This window comes from Elephas maximus, chromosome 16 (genome assembly GCF_024166365.1).
Source record: "Elephas maximus indicus isolate mEleMax1 chromosome 16, mEleMax1 primary haplotype, whole genome shotgun sequence".
Lineage (NCBI taxonomy): Eukaryota > Metazoa > Chordata > Mammalia > Proboscidea > Elephantidae > Elephas > Elephas maximus.
The window spans coordinates 25,881,093-25,893,990 of record NC_064834.1 but is presented as its reverse complement, the minus strand read 5'-3'; positions in this window follow the sequence as shown (position 1 = coordinate 25,893,990).

The following is a 12,898-nucleotide window of genomic DNA, read 5'->3' as shown; positions in this document are numbered from 1 at the left end:
CTTATTCTTGAAACTTCTTCTAGAACAGTGTACTGTGCAATAGAACTCTCTGGGATGGCGGATATGTTCCATAATTAGAAGTTTTCCAATGTAGTAGCCACAAGTCACATGTGGCTACTGAGCTGATGAAATGTGTCTAGTGTGATGAAAGAGCAGACTGTTTAATTCTATTTAATCTTAATTCAGTTTAATTAAAATAGCCACATGTGTCATATTGGACAGTAAAGCTCTACCCAGCCCTAGTAGGTTCAATTGGCCAATGTGCATATGGATGGACCCAATGATAGACAGGTCAGTATCTGCATATAAACCTTAACTTAAACACTAAAGCAGACAACATTGTGCCTCTTCTTGACAAAACTTTGTTTATTCACGGTAACTATGAATTAACACTATTTTTCATTCGGAATTTACACACGATGGACATTTAAATACTTAATAATTGAACGAATGATTCATTCTTTGTCATTGGATGGAGAGAGCATTAAAAAAATAGTCTATAATTATGGCATCTGTAATCTAACTCAGCTTTTTATATCAAATCTGATTGTGTGAGACTTAGATGCAACTTCCAGAAGCCTGTGGTTCCTTCTGTGGTTAACTGAGCATTTGTCTATTGAGACAGGGAGGACATTCAGCATGAAGGAGATGACCAGGTGGAGAGTGGATGGCCTAGAGACCAACTGTGGAGGAACCCACCTATGTCCTTGAACCTCACCCAACAAACACATGTTTTGTGTTCTGTTCCTAGTCATTAATCCTGGCTCTGTTGCTTTAGTTCCCATTTACACATACTAATGAAAAATAAAAACAAATAATGACATGGACTGACAAATTTGTATGTGCCAGACACTGTTTTAAATACTTTTCCTGTATAAATTCATTTGATCCTCATATCATCCCATGATGTGGATACTATATATACTCCTATTTTACAGTTGAGGAAAATGAAGCCTAAATGGGCTTTTGATAATCAAAATGGGCAGCATTTGCTCTTTAGTAGCAGAAGATTCTTTCCTTAAGTTCATTCTTATTGTTGGATGTCCTCTCCTGCTCTACCTCCCACTCTTGCCCCGAAATGAAGCGATCAGTCCAACAAGGTGGAGTCAGAACATGCTAAGGTTATTTATAAACTAATGGGGCAAAAAAGAAGGGAAAACAGAGGCAGCAGAGACTTTTTATGTTACTAGACAGTAGTATTACCTAAAGGTCTATAAACTGGAAAACTTAGAGGAAAGAGACTATTTTCTAGAAAAAAAATAAATCAGCAAAATTATTCCAAAAAGAAATATAAAACTCAAATAATGATTAAAAATTTGATTGTCAAATATATGCCCACAAGGAAAGCATCAGGCCTAGATGGTTTTAAAAATTGTTTCAGAGAATTGAAAAAGAGGAAAAGATACTCAACATTTTCTATGAATTTGTTTTGGACTTGCTACCAAAATTAAAAAAGGCAGTGAAAAAACAACAAAAAAAATACATATAGACCAATGTCACTTATGTACCATATGCAGAAATCCTAAGCAAAATATTAACAAAATGTAAAAGTTTACATATATATACATACATAAATACGACATTGGCAGTTCAAATCTACCAGTCGCTCCTTGGAAAGTCTATGGGGCAGTTCCACTCCGTCCTATAGGGTCACTATGAGTCAGAATTGACTCGACGGCAGTGGAGTGGGGTAGGATCTGTATCTATACACACATAAATATACATACATATGTACATATACATGCATGCACATATATTAACATAGATTTTCAATGTATTAAAAATAATATTACATCATGGCCAAGAAGGATTTATCCCAGAAATGCAAAAATGGTGAAACCTTACAAATTTTATTAATGAAAAAACACGTCTTGTGAATACTGGAGAGCCATGTGGGAAAAAAAATAAAGTTGGATCCATACCTCAAACAATAAACAGATGAATTGAAAAGGGATCAAAGAATTAATAGCAAAAAAAGAATGAAATCATAAAAAACTTGAACATAGGAGAATTATAAACTGGAGCGAGAAAAGCCATTTTACCTGTTACTTAAATTTCAGAAACTATAAAAATTTGACAATTTATCTATGTAAAAATAAAATTTTTTATTAAGCAAAGTCGAAATACAAATGGTACTTTGTGAATATTTGCAACTCATGGCATAAAGGGCTAATCTCTAATATATGAGGAGCTCCTGGAAATCAGGGAGAAAATGTACAAATGACAGTAAAATATAAAACCTTAAAGGTACAGTTCAATAAATTTTGATAAACATGCATATCCATGTATCCATGAACAAGATCAAAATGTAGTATATTCAGTTTCAGGAGACCGCTCCCTTGATACTTTAAGCAATTGGCCCACTCCAATCAGGAGTCTATCATTATTCTGATTTCTATCACCATTGATTAGTTATGTCTCAATTTTTTTTTTTTGAATTAGCAACAGAAAGATTTCTCTATCACATCGTTGCTTTTATTTAACATAGTACTGTAGATCCTTTGCTGTGTAAGATAAAAGGAAAAGGAAATAAAAGTTACAAAGTATCTAAAGGAGGAAACAAAATTGATATATTTCATTTGCAGATAAATTATTACAACGAAAAAGAAAGCTCAGCAAATTTGCTGAATGTGAGATTAAAATACCAGCCTCCATAACATTTCCAACAACTCAAAGGGTCCTTTTCAAAAATTTCCATGCATAATGTCAATAAAACCATAAGGTGCCTGAGAATACATCTAACACAATATCTGGAAAACAACGTAGCTAAATCCAGTAAAGTTGAAGATGTGCTTGGTATGCACTCAGCTAGAGAACTTCTAAGTGTACGCTGAGAACCCTCACACTTGGGTTACTAGGAATAAGTATGGGTGCCCATTGAAGCAACACTTGTCAATACACACATAGACACAAAACAGCATATGAAAGTCCGTATCTGAAGAACACATACACAAATAAATGGAATACTATACAGACAAATAAATGGAATACTACACAGTCCCTGGGGGCAAAACTGGTTGAGTTAAGCACTTGACTACTAACTGAAAGGTTGGTGGTTTGAACCTACCTAGAAGCGCCTATGCCAAGAACTTTGAAAGACAGCAGCTACCTGGCCAACAGACTGGAAGATATCCACGTTTATGCCTATTCCCAAGAAAGATGATCCAACTGAACGTGGAAATTATTGAACAATATCATTAATATCACATGCAAGCAAAATTTTGCTAAAGATCATTTAAAAATGGTTGCAACAGTGTATCGACAGGGAACTGCAAGAAATTCAAGTCAGATTTAGAAGAGGAGGAGGAACCAGGGATATCATTGCTGATGTCAGATGGATCATGGCTGAAAACAGAGACTACCAGAAAGATGTTTACCTGTGTTTTATTGACTCTGTTTGGCATTTGACTGTGTGGATCATAACAAATTATGGATAAATATTGTGGAGAATGGGAATTCTGGAACACTTAACTGTGTTCATGAGGAATCTGTACATGGACCAAGAGGCAGTTGTTCCAAAAGAACAAGGGGATACTGCCTGGTTTAAAGTCAGGAAAGGTGTGCGTTGGAACTGTATCCTTTCACCATACCTATTTGATCTATATGCTGAACTGGACTATCTGAAGACCAGGGCATCAGGATTGCAGGAAGGCTTATTATCAACCTGCATGATGCAGATGACACAATCTTGCTTGCAGAAAGTGAAGAGGAGTTGAAGCACTTAATGATGAAGATCAAAGACCACAGCCTTCGGTATGGATTACACCTCAACGTAAAGAAAACAAAAATCCTCACAACCGGACCAATAAGCAATATCATGATTAATGCAGAAAAGAATGAGGTTGTCAAAGATTTCATTTTATTTGGATCCACAATCAACACCCATAGAAGTAGCAGTCAAGAAATCAAAACAGGCATTGCATTGGGCTAATCTGCTGCAAAAGACCTCTTTAAAGTGTTCAAAAGCAAAGCTGTCACTTTGAGGACTAAGGTGCGCCTGACCCAAGTCATAGTGTTTTCAATTGCCTCATCTGCATGTGAAAGCTGGACAACGAATAAGGAAGACCGAAGAAGAGTTGACACTTTTGAAATGTGGTATTGGCAAGGAATATTGAATGTAACACGGACTGCCAAAAGAACGAACAAATCTGTCTTGGAAGAAGTACAAGAATGCTCTTTAGAAGCAAGGATGGTGAGACTATGTCTCATATACTTTGGACATGTTATCAGGAGGGATCAGTACCTGGAGAAGGACACCATACTTGGTAAAGTAGACGGTCAGCGAAAAAGAGGAAGACCTTCAACGAGATGGATTGATACAGTGGCTGCAACAATGGGCTCAAGGATAGCTACAATTGTGAGGATGGCGCAGGACTGGGCAGTGTTTTGTTCTGTTGTGCATAGGGCCGCTATGAGTCAGAACTGACTTGATGGCACCTAACAACAAGAACAACAGAGATGCCTTGGGAGAAACACCTGGCAATCTGCTTCCTAAAGACCACAGCCTTGAAAAGCCTACGGAGCACAGTTCTACGGGCAACACATGGAGTCGCTGTGAGTTGGAATAGACTTGACAGCAACTGGTGTGGTTTTTGGTTATACAGTAGTTAAAAGAAATATTTTGAATACATATGTATCAATATAAGGAGCCCTGGTGGCACAATGCTTAAGTGCTCGGCTGCTAATCAAAAGGTTGGAGGTTTGAACCGACTCAGCCACTCTGTGGAAGAAAAAACCTGATGATCTACTCCGATAAAAATTACAACCCAGGAACCCTATCGGGCAGCTCTACTCTGTCACAGGGAATCACCGTGAGTAGAAATCAACTTGACAGCACCTAACAACAACGCATGTCGATACAGACAGGCATCAAAAACTTAATGTTGAGTGAAAAAAGGATGTTGCAAAAGGACTCACACAGTACAAGATTGATGGATTTGTGTCCAATTTTGAAAAACATATAATAGAGTTGTTCTTGTTGTTAGGTGTCTTCTAGTTGGTTCTGACTCATAGCTACCCTATGTACGACAGAACGAAACACTGCTGGGTCCTGCGCCATCTATACAATCATTGTTAGGCTTGAGCCCATAGCTGCAGCCACTGTGGCAATCCATCACATTGGGGGACTTCCTCTCTTTCGCTGACCCTCTACTTTACCAAGCATGATGTCCTTCCCCAAGGACTGGTCCTTCCTGATAACATGCCCAAAGCATGTGAGACAAAGTCTTGCCATCCTTGCTTCTAAGGAGCATTCTGGTTGTACTTCTTCCAAGATAGATTTGTTTGTTCTTTTGGTAGGCCATGGTATATTCAATTTTCTTTGCCAGCACAGTAATTCAAAGGCATCAATTCTTCTTTGGTCTTCCTTATTCACTGTCCAGCTTTCACATGCAGATGAGATGATTGAAAACACCATGGCTTGGGTCAGGCACACCTTAGTCCTTAAAGAGACATCTTTGCTTTTGAACACTTTAAAGAGGTCTTTTGCAACAGATTTCCCCAATGCAATGCATCAGTTGATTTCTCACTGCTGCTTCCATGGGTGTTGGTTGTGGATACAAGTAAAGTGAAATCCTTGACAATTTCAGTCTTTTCTCCATTTATCATGATAATGATAAATAAAATACTGTGCATACTCTTAATGAGTGTATTAAAGGAATATGTAAAAACATAGACAGCAACACATCACTATCAGGCTATCTCCAGAAAGGAGGAGGGAGAACCTGATGGGAGAGGAGGTGGCCTTGAACTGTCTGTAACATCTTATTTCTTTTAAAATCTGAAGCAAAATGGCAAAATGTTAACATTTATTGAATATGGTTGGAAAGGATATAGTTTCATGTATTATGACACAGTATCATATACTTCTGGAGCCCTGGTAGCAAAGTGGTTAACAGCTTGCCTGCTAACCTAAAGGTCAGCAATTAATGCTTTATAAAATAATTGGCTTATAATGCTGTACGTGGAGTAAAGGCACATGGGTTTGCATTCTCCAAGCTTCAGTTAACTCATCTGTAAAATGGGGATAAATAATCCTTGCTCAGTCTTCTTCCTCTGTTTTCAGGACATAAAAACACCTAATAAGCAGTTAAGCTCCAGGCAGCTAATATTATTTTTGTTGATGTTCAGCATTGCTGCATTGCACAGCTCCAAGAGGCGCCATTCGCGTGAAATGTATTGCGTTCCTACCATGTGTCAGCCCCTTGCGTTATCCCATGTAATCTCCCCAATGAGCTCAAGAGACAGGTACTGCCCTATTATCATCCCTATTTCACCAGCAAGTAGACCTCATCATAGAAAGACTAAATGCGTTTCCCAAGGCCCCAGGGGAGAGCGTGGAAGAGCCAAGGCTTGAGCTGGCTCATTCCATTCCACCCTGAGCCGTAACAGCAGAATTAATTCCACAAGATTTGCATCCTTTCAGCCAAGCTCTTGGTCCTGAGGAATTGTGAAGCCTGCACCCAGCCCTTTGGGCTTTTCCTATCTGACCTCTTGGTGGCTTTTCTTTCTCGGTTTCTCTGGGTCTATCACCCATCCACCCCACACCTTTGGGCAGTTCACCTTTTATTCATCAAACATTCATGCCGTACTGCCGCACATAGTCTGAGCATGTTCGTGCCAGGCCTTTCCCTCTGCCGGCTGGTACCCCATCCTGACACTCCAGCCTCCCATCGGTGCCTCTGCCTCTGTGTCCTGCCTCACGTGGGTGGCAGGGAGGAGCCCCCAGCCAGGTGTGAATGATAAGGTCCCTCCGCTCATCTCACACTAGCATATGCTGATCCCCCACGGTGAGTGCTTTAGAAAAAAAACCTCATCAGTAACGTCACTTAATTAGGAAACTTTAAAAAAAAAAAAAAGGTGCCATCAAGTCAACTCATAGTCATGTGTCAGAGTAGAGCTGTGCTCCGTAGGGCTTTCTGTGGCTGACAGTTTGGAAATAGTTCACCAGGCCTTTCTTCTGAGGTGCCTCTGGTTGGACTCCAACCTCCAACCTTCCAGTTAGCAGCTGAGCATGTTAACCATTGGCACCACACAGGGACTCCATTGAGAAACTACATCAGCATTCATCTTTTTCTTTTGTTTACAATTAGTCTTTTAAATTAAAAGCAGTTTAAATCTATAGTGGTTCATCCATGTGCCGTTAATTTACTCCATCATAAAAACTATACATTATTTTTACATTGAAAATAACACAGATGTATTATGTAACCCGTGTTGGCTCAGTGGTTAAGCATTTGTCTGCTAACCAAAAGGTTGGCAGTTCGAATCCACCAGCAACTCCTTGGAAACCCTATAGGGCAGCTCTGCTCTGTCCTGTAGGGTTGCTATGAGTCGGAATCAACTTGACAGCCATGGGTTGTTGTTTTTGTTGGGAGAAACCAAAGTTTAAGTACTTGGTTGCTAACAAAAAGGTTGGTGATTTGAACCCACCCTGGCGGTATAGTGGTTAAGAGTTTGGCTGTACTGTTGGTGGGAATGTGAAATGATACAACCATTTTGGAAAAAGATATGGCGTTTCCTTAGAAAGCTAGAACTAGAAATACCCAAAATACCATATGATCCAAAAATCCCACTCCTAGGAGTATATCCTAGAGAGTTGTTTCATGGATAGACACATGTACACCCATGTTCATTGCAGCATTGTTCACAATAGCAAAAAGATGGAAACAACCTAGTTGCCCATCAACAGATGGATGGATAAACAAACTGTTGTACATACACACAATGGAGTATTATGCAACGATAAAGAACAACAATGAATCTGTAAAGCATCTCATAACATGAATGAATCTGGAGGGCATTATGCTGCGTGAAATAAGCCAATCACAAAAGGACAAATATTGTATGAGACCACTAGTGTAAATACTCGTGAAAAGGTTTATATACAAAAAGAAACAATCTTTGATGATTACTAGGGAGGGGAGGGGTAGGTATGGAAAAACACTTAATAGACAATAGATAAGTAGTAACTTTGGTGAAGGGTAAGACAATACATAATACTGGGGAAGCCAGCACAACCTGTATAAGGCAAGGTCATGGTAGCTCCATAGACACATCCAAACTCTCTAAAGGACTGAATTGCTGGGCTGAGGGCCGTGGGGACCATGATCTTGGGGAATATCTAGCTCAATTGGCATAACGTAGCTCATAAAGAATATGTTCTACATTCTACTTTGGTGAGTAGAGTCTGGAGTCTTAAAAGCCTGTGAGTGGCCATCTAGGATACTCCACTGGTCTCACACCTTCATGAGCAAGGAAGAATGAAGAAAACTAAAGATACAAGGGGAAGATTAGTCCAAAGGACTAATGGACCACATCTACCACAGCCTCCACCAGACTGAGTCCAGTACAATGAGATGGTGCCCGGCTACCACCACTGACTGCTCTGACAGGGATCACAATAGAGGGTCCTGGACAGAGCTAAAGAAAAATGTAGAACAAAATCTAAATCAGAAAGAAAGACCAGACTTGGTGGCCTGACAGCAACTGGAGAAACCCTGAGAGTATGGTCTCTGGACACCCTTTCAGCTCAATAATGAGATCAGTCCTGAGGTTCACCCTTCAGCCAAAGAGTAAACAGGCCCATGGAACAAAACAAGACTAAAGGGACGCACCAGCCCTAGGCTGGGACTGGAAGGCCAGAAAGCTGACAATAGGGAACCCTGGGTTGAGAAGAGACAGTGTTGACATGTCATGAGGTTGTTAACCAATGTCATACAACAATGTGTGTACTAACTATTTGATGAGAAACTAGTTTGTTCTGTAAACCTTCATCTAAAATACAATTAAAAAAAAAAAAAGTAGTTTGGCTGCTTAACCAAAAGGTCGGCAGGCACTCCTTGGGAACCCTATGAGGCAGTTCTACTCTTGTTCTATAGGGTGGGAATCAACTCGACAGCAATGAGTTTTTTAGAGGTGCCTCAGGAGAAAGGACTGGTGATCTGATTCCAAAACGTCACAGCCTTGAAAACCCTGTGGAGCAGCTCTACTCTGCAGCACATGAGGTCGCCGTGAGTCAGAACTGACTAGACAGCAAGTTTATATATATATATAATATAAAGGAACGTTCTTCTAAATTTTAAGATAAAGACATTAAAAAATTTCAAACTTCCAGCCTGCTGCTTTAACTCATAATTCAACAATTCATCATGGAGCACCTCTTCTGGGCCCTGTGCAGGGCTCCAGATCACAGCACCGAGGGAAGCAGGGCCTTCCTGCTTCTCAGGGAGCTTGAAGTGCCACGAGGCAGACAGACATGAAAGCAGTACCTCTAAATATGTCCAGTCTACAAAAGAAAAATGTCAAAGAGCTTGTCATAGATTGAATTATGTCCCCCCAAAAATGTGTGTGTTAACTTGGTTAGGCCATGATTCCCAGTATTCTGTGGTTGTCCTCCATTTTGTGGTTGTAATTTTATGTTGAAGAGGACTAGGGTGGGATTTTAACACCCTTTCCAGGTCACATCCTGATCCAATATAAAGGGAGTTTCCCTGGGGAAAACGAAAATGGGATAAAATGAAAGGGAAGCAAATAGGGACGGGGGACCTCATACCACCAAGAAAGCAGCACCGGGAGCAGAGCATGTCCTTTGGACCTGGGGTTCCTGTGCTGAGATACTCCCAGACCAAAGGAAGACTGATAACAAAGACCTTCTTCTAGAGGCGACAGAGAGAAAAAGCCTTCTCCTGGAGCCGGCACCCTGAAATCAGACTTCTAGCTTACTGGACTGTGAGAGAATAAACTCCTGTTTGTTAAAGCCATCTATTTGCATTATTTCTGTTATAGCAGCACTAGATTACAAAGACAGAGCTATTGGAGCACAAAGCAAGGGCAATGGTGGCACCAGCTAGGGCCCAGGGAAGGCTTTTTGAAAGAAGTAACCTTTAAGCAGAGACCGGCGGGGGTGGGGGGGTGGGGGGGGTGACAAATGAAAGAAGACATGTCAAGTCTCACAAACAAGAGAGAGGGTAGAATGTTCTAGGAACTGCAGAGAGGCAGTGGTTGCAGGTCTCCTGGGGAAGTGCCTAAATAGGAAAGTTTGAGAAGGGATGGCTTAGTGTATTACAAGTATAGCATAAGCTCAAATAAAGCAGGACTAATCAAATGTAAGGGAGCCCTGGTGGTGCAGTGGTTAAGCACTCAGCTGCTAACCAAAAGGGACAGGTCTGCGGTTTCAACTCGCCAGCCGCTCTTCTGGAGAAAGATGTGGCGGTCTGCTTCCATAAAGATCACAGCCTTGGAAAACCCATGGGGCAGTTCTACTCTGTCCTATAGGGTCGCTATGAGTCAGAATTGACAGCAGCAGGTTTGGGTTTTTTGGTTTTAATCAAATGTTTGCTGAGTAAATGATTTCACAAATATTACCCCTTACAGGATAATTTACATTCCAATACAGAATGCTAAACTCAACTGTGAAATGACAAGAATCAGAGAATTCAGAGAAGAGATGAGTTGCAAGATAAATATATAAAACCAACAGCTTTCCTAAACCATACTTCATTAGAAGTTGTCATGGAGGAAAAGATCTCATTTTAAAAAACAACCAAAAAGAAACCTAGGGGTAAATACAACAAGTAATTTGCAGGACCTTTATTAAAAACATCCAAGTAATCTACTGACAGACTTAAAGATGTCTTCAGAAATTGAAAAGCTCTGGTTTTTGATGGGAAGATGTCAATTCTTCCTAAATTAACTTATAAATTTAATGAAATCCCAATTAAAATATTATTTTTTAAAAATTAACAAAGTGATGCTAAAGTTCATTTGTAAAACTAATCATGAAGATTAATTAGAAAATTCTTGGGAAAAAAAGCAACAAAAAGAGCTAGCCCAACCTGATACTAAAACTATTTTAAAGTTACAATAATTAAGATGGTTTTGTATGAGGGGAAAAACAGATCAGTGAAAAAGAATGGAGAGTCCATCTTTGAAACCAAATTCATTTGAGAAACATGAAAAGGGGGCACTTCAAAGCAGTTAAGAAAAAGGGATTAACCAATAAATCGTGTTCATTTCAGATCAACTGGCTGATTGGGGAAAAAGAAAGCTGGATCTCTATTCACTTATATCACTAACATCAATTCCAAATGAATCAAAGATTTAAATGTAGAAAAGAAACTATAAAAGTTCTAGAAATATAAATGACTGAGTTTATACTTCTAGAATGGGGAAAACCTTTCTACACAGAGCCCAAAACCCAGAATTCATAAAGAAAAAGACTGATAAATGTGGCTATATAAAAGTTAGGAATTAAAAAAAAAAAAAAACATAAACCAAGAGAAAAGAGGAAGGACAGTTGGGAAAATATCTATAACTCATATGACAGCCAAAAGGCAGATTTCTTTCATTTCGAAAAAGTTCATGCAAATAAAACAGAAAAATGTTGAACAATCTAATAGAAAAAAACAAAAAAAAAGGACAAAGTGTATTAGTAGTGACTTACTAAAAAGTGAAATAAAAAGTGGTCAGTAAGTATGGAAATATGCTCAAACTACTCATTAAAAAGAAATGCAAATTAAACAGCAGTAAGAGTCTGATTTTTGCCCCAAACTGCAGTGATGTGCCCTATTCTGACAGGGCTACAGAGAGGCAAGCACTCTTAGGTACTCTCGTGGAGTGGTGTCTTGTGAACTAGTTCATTTCTAGAAGGAAACTTGGCAAAATCCGAGTGATTTTGAAGGTACATATCATTTAATTTAGCAATTCTGTTGTTAGGAACTTGTCTATTAATAGACTTGCAAACATTGGTGAGGAGTCCCTGGGTGGTGCAGATGGTTAAGCACTCGACTACTAGCCAAACGTTTGGCGATTTGAACCCACCCAGAGGCTCCTTGGGAGACATATCTGACAATCAGCTTCTGAAAGGCCGAAGCCTTGAAAACTGTATGGAGCAGTTCTACTCTGCACATATGGGGTCTCCATGAGTTGGAATTGACTTGACAGCAACTAACAACAAACAACAAACATTGGTCAAGAGATATGTGTGTAGATATGTTCACTGTGGCACCATTTGTTACAGCAAAAAAAAAAAAAAAAGGATGGATTGGTTACATAAAGTGTAATACTCCCTTACGATGGCATACTATCAGCTATGAGAAAGAATGAAGTAGTTTTGTGTGTACATAAAAACAAAACAAAACATTGCCGTCGAATCGATTCCAACTCATAGTGACCCTATAGGACAGTGTAGAACTGTCCCATGGGGTTTCCAAGGAGGCCTGATGGATTTGGACTGCCAACCTTTTGGTTAGCAGCTGAACTCTTAAGTACTTCATCACCAGGGTTTCCTTTGTGTGTATAGGGACTAGGAAAGAGGCAAAGAATTGGGTGTATAGTATTATTCCTTTTATTTCAGTTTTAGAGGGATAGATAGATAGATAGATGATAGTATACTACTCAGGGTTCTTCAGAGAAATAGAGCCAACAGGAAGGATAGATAATACACATATTATGTGAGTTAGGGTAGAACTGTGTTCCATAGAGTTTTCAGAGTCTGACTTTTCAGAAGTAGATCACCAGACCTTTCTTCCAAGGCACCTCTGGGTGGACTCAAACCTCCAACTTTTGGATTAGCAGCTGAGAAAGCTTATCATTTGCACCATATACACATATACATACACACATACACATACACATACACATACACATACACATACACATACACATACACATACACATACACATATACATATAATCCTGGGTGGTACGGACAGTGCACATGTTCTCTCTCTCTACATATATGTATATAGAGAGAGAGAGAGAGAATTTTAAGGAACTGGCTCACTCAATAGTGTTAAAAATTCATAGGTCAAGTGGCAGGCTGGAAACCCTGGCAGGATATATACACTACAATCTTTTTCTTTTATGATTACAATTTTATTATAGCAGAAAGATACAA